General features: G+C 48.1%; 1 pseudogene; it reads right to left on the reverse strand.

The window, feature by feature from the left end:
• Positions 1-904: 904 nt before the first annotated feature.
• Positions 905-3,068, reverse strand: LOC116369458 (germ cell-specific gene 1-like protein; annotated as a pseudogene).
• Between the last annotated feature and the right edge of the window lie 2,036 nt (positions 3,069-5,104).

Here is a 5,104-nt window from a genome sequence, read left to right on the forward strand (position 1 = left end):
AGAGGAGGGGGAGCAGGACTGAGACTGCATGAATAACATCAGTTCCACTTCAGATAGACACAGAGATGATTGTTTATTTTACTGCTTCAGAATGTGACACATTCAGATGAAGTGAAAGCATGATTTACAAAGGTCAGAAAGTATTGGATAGTTATGGTAAAACTATTTCTAACATGGATACATTTACGTACACTACTCTTCAAAAGTTTGGGGTCACTGAGAAATGCCCTTGTTTTTGAAAGAAAAGCTCATTTTGTTGTCCATTAAAATAACATAAAAATTTATCAGAAATGCAGTGTAGACATTGTTAATGTTGTAAATTACTATTATAGCTGGAACCTTCATTAAATAGTACCTGCAAAACACCAGTCTCAATGTCAACAGTGAAGAGGCGACTCCGGGATGCTGGCCTTCTTGGCAGAGTTCCTCTGTCCAGTGTCTGTGTTCTTTTGCCCATCTTAATATTTTATTTTTATTGGCCAGTCTGAGATATGGCTTTTTCTTTGCAACTCTGCCTAGAAGGTCAGCATCCCGGAGTAGCCTCTTCACTGTTGATGTTGAGACTGGTGTTTTGCGGGTACTATTTAATGAAGCTGCCAGTTGAGGACTTGTGAGGTGTCTGTTTCTCAAACTAGACACTCTAATGTACTTGTCCTCCTGCTCAGTTGTGCTCGGGGCCTCCCACTCCTCTTTCTATTCTGGTTAGAGACAGTTTTACACTGTTCTGTGAAGGGAGTAGTACACAGCGTTGTACGAGATCTTCAGTTTCTTGGTAATTTTTCACATGGAATAGCCTTCATTTCTCAGAACAACTAAATTGCTTTACTTTCAAAAACAAAGACATTTCTAAGTGACCCCAAACTTTAGAACGGTAGTGTACATGTATACTGTAACACATCCCTTACCATTAGGCACTATTGTATTAATGAATGACAATGTGAGGAGCGTTCGCCTGAACCATGTATGTCAAGGTGATCTCTGTTCAATGTCAAAGAGGGGATACTGTAGCTCTTACAGCCAACACAGTTCCTGTGTCCCATGTCCATCAAGTTCTGCTTCTGCCCCACAAGCAGTGCAAGAGAAGTATATCAGCATTCCTGATCTCTCATATTTTATGTCAGAACTATTCCCCTCCCACTTTCTCAGTCTCACTATTTTTCGGTCTTACTCTTTCCATCTTGAGAACTCAAGGTGCATATACAGTACCTGTAAAGTGACTACATTACCCATAGACCTCCTCTGTTCTCTTTAGCCCCACCCATCACTTATTAACAAGGCGAATCAGCTCTTTCCCTCTCCATGGCCTCCTCATCTCATCCATCTCTCTCTCACAGTCCTCACAGCCCTCTGGCCCACACCCTCCTACCAACACCAGAGTTGGTACATCCCGTTCCCACCCCACCCCCATCACGGTCCCGTCAGGCGCCCACGCCACGTCAATCATCCCGTCTGGGCACTGCAATAGGCCGCTGACAGAGTAGAGCCCGCTCCCGGGGACCACCTCATTGTAGGGAGGGGCGTGGGTGGCGGCGCGGGCCTCCTCCAATCGGAGCCTCTGTTTGTGGCGCAGCTCGATGATGGTCTTGGTGTAAGAGTTGAGGGTGAAGACTGCAGCTCCCATACAACAGCTGAAGGAGATCCACGCCAGGCTGAGGAGAGACCACAGAGAGAGGGGGAGGAGTCATTAGAGAGAGAGAGGGCTATGAAAGAAGTGTCCCTACTATTCACTACTAAGAGTGTGAATGAATACCCACGCGAATGACCAGCCGTAGTCCCAGGTCTGAGGCCTCCAGTCTTTAGGGCCAACGATGACAGTCATCTGGAACACTGTGGTGTACATCATGTGGGCCACCATCCCCATCAGACCTGGAAGGGGAGAGAGAAAAGCATTGATTTACTGTTTCATTGATTCTTTAACTGAACATCTTGCTAGAGGATGGGAGGCAGACCGAGATAAAGAGGTGAAGTCTGGAGATGGAAGGATATGAACAAGAGAAGTGCTTCATACAGTAAAGACAGGGGAGGGAGGGAGGTGAGGGAGGGAGGTGAGGGAGGGAGGGAGGGAGGGAGGGAGGGAAGGGGATGGGATGGGAGGGGAGGGAGGGAGGGGGGAGGGAGGGAGGAGGGAGGGAGGGAGGGAGGGAGGGAGGGAGGGAGGGAGGGAGGGAGGGAGGGAGGGAGGGAGGGAGGGAGGGAGGGAGGGAGGGAGGGAGGGAGGGAGGGAGGGAGGGAGGGAGGGGGGAGGGAGGGAGAAAGTGAAGGAGTAGAGGCATTACCTGACAGTACGGTGCAAATGGCAGCATAGGCATTGATTTTGAGAGCGTGTATCTCCTTATGGGAACACAACAACTCCAACCACATCAACAGAAAGCCCATTCCAATAGACCGATGTAAGTGAACTCAGATATCACCGATAGCCATAACACACCTGGAGACACACACACACAGACACGTTTGTTTTCCTATCCGTGTGCGGACCAAACAATTGATTCCCATTCAAAATCATATTTCCCTAAGCCATAACCCTAAGCCTTAACCTCAACCCACTAACCCTAATTGTAACCCTAAACCTAAACCCTGAGCCTAAAATAGCCTTTTCCTTTCCCCACATGTCCAAACTTCCCCATATCTGGTCCCCACAAGGATAATAAAACCAAACACACACACACTGTATCAATGGGAGGCCCATCCTCAAAATAACATAATGCAAAACTAAACACCACAGGCAAAGAGGAAGCGAGAGAGTGAGAGAGAGGAGAGAGTGAGAGAGAGGTGGGAGAGTGTGAGAGATGAGAGAGTAGAGGAGAGAGAGAGAGTGAGAGAGAGAGAGAGCGCACCTTGTGTTTCACCAGGAGTCAGCTCAATAAAGCTGCGACACTTCTCACCTGGAGGAAAGATTTTAGAACAATATTAGCAGTTTACAACTTTTTGTGAGAGAGAAAAGTAAAGTGTGCTTGTAGCCTTTCTCAACCATCAACGTGTTTCTCACAGCTCTCCCAGAAGCCCGTGTGGAAGTATCTGAAGGTGTACTTGTCCTCTCCTGTCTCCCAGATGTAGTGGGACAGCATTGTCCAACTGTCTCTGGCGGATTTTAGTCCAGTTCATCTCTACTCTGGGGGGGGCAGGGTTCTGTTGTATGGGGTTCTGAGTGGGCTCTCTGGGGACAGTAGAATATTATTTCCTGCTGGGGGGGACAGAGTTCTGTTGTATGGTTCTGAGTTTGGGCTCTCTGGGGAGAGTAGAATATTATAACTTTCCTCTGGGTGGGACAGAGTTCTGTTGTATGGGTTCTGAGTTGGGCTCTCTGGGGACAGTAGAATATTATATTTCCTCTGGGGGACAGAGTTCTGTTGTATGGGTTCTGAGTTGGGCTCTCTGGGGGACAGTAGAATATTATATTTCCTCTGGGGGGATAGAGTTCTGTTGTATGGGTTCTGAGTTGGGCTCTCTGGGGAGAGTAGAATATTATATTTCCTCTGGGGGGACAGAGTTCTGTTGTATGGGTTCTGAGTTGGGCTCTCTGGGGGACAGTAGAATATTATATTTCCTCTGGGGGGACAGGGTTCTGTTGTATGGTTTCTGAGTTGGGCTCTCTGGGGACAGTAGAATATTATATTTCCTCTGGGGGGGGACAGGGTTCTGAGTTGGGCTCTCTGGGGGACAGTAGAATATTATATTTCCTCTGGGGGGACAGGGTTCTGTTGTATGGGTTCTGAGTTGGGCTCTCTGGGGAGAGTAGAATATTATATTTCCTCTGGGGGGACAGGGTTCCTGTTGTATGGGTTTCTGAGTTGGTTGCTCTCTGTGGAGAGTAGAAATATTATATTCTTCTCCTGGGGGGAAAGGGTTCTTGTTGTATGGGTTCTGAGTTGGGCTCTCTGGGGGACAGTAGAATATTATATTTCCTATTGGGGATCAGGGTTCCGTGTTGTTATGGGTTCTGGAGTTGGGGCTCTCTTGGGGACAGTAAAATATTAATTTCCCCTTGGGGGGGCAGGGTTCTGTTTGTATGGGTTCTGAGTTGGGCTCTCTGGGGGACAGTTAGGAATATTATATTTCCTCTGGGGGGACAGGGTTCTGTTGTATGGGTCTGAGTTGGGCTCTTCTGGGACAGTAGAATATTATATTTCCTCTGGGGGGGACAGGGTTCTGTTGTATGGGTTCTGAGTTGGGGCTCTCTGGGGGACAGTAGAATATTATATTTCCTCTGGGGGGACAGGGTTTCCTGTTGTATGGGTTCTGAGTTGGGCTCTCTGTGGGACAGTAGAATATTAATTTCGCTCTGGGGGGACAGGGTTCTGTTGTATGGGTTCTGAGTTGGGCTCTCTGGGGACAGTAGAATATTATATTTCCTCTGGGGGGACAGGGTTCTGTTGTATGGGTTCTGAGTTGGGCTCTCTGGGGGACAGTAGAATATTATATTTCCTCTGGGGGGCAGGTTCTGTTGTATGGGTTCTGAGTTGGGCTCTCTGGGGGACAGTAGAATATTATATTCCTCTGGGGGGACAGGGTTCTGTTGTATGGGTTCTGAGTTGGGCTCTCTGGGGACAGTAGAAATATTATATTTCCTCTGGGGGGACAGGGTTCTGTTGTATGGGTTCTGAGTTGGGCTCTCTGGGGGACAGTAGAATATTATATTTCCTCTGGGGGGGACAGGGTTCTGTTGTATGGGTTTCTGAGTTGGGCTCTCTGGGGACAGTAGAATATTATATTTCCTCTGGGGGGGACAGGGTTCTGTTGTATGGGTTCTGAGTTGGGCTCTCTGGGGGACAGTAGAATATTATATTTCCTCTGGGGGGGAGAGGTTCTGTTGTATGGGTTCTGAGTTGGGCTCTCCTGGGGACAGTAGAATATTATATTTCCTCTGGGGGGCAGGTTCTGTTGTATGGGTTCTGAGTTGGGCTCTCTGGGGACAGTAGAATATTATATTTCCTCTGGGGGGGCAGGGTTCTGTTGTATGGGTTCTGAGTTGGGCTCTCTGGGGACAGTAGAATATTATATTTCCTCTGGGGGGCAGGGTTCTGTTGTATGGGTTCTGAGTTGGGCTCTCTGGGGACAGTAGAATATTATATTTCCTCTGGGGGGGCAGGGTTCTGTTGTATGG

The sequence above is a fragment of the Oncorhynchus kisutch genome, unplaced genomic scaffold, assembly GCF_002021735.2.
Source record: "Oncorhynchus kisutch isolate 150728-3 unplaced genomic scaffold, Okis_V2 scaffold2200, whole genome shotgun sequence".
NCBI lineage: Eukaryota > Metazoa > Chordata > Actinopteri > Salmoniformes > Salmonidae > Oncorhynchus > Oncorhynchus kisutch.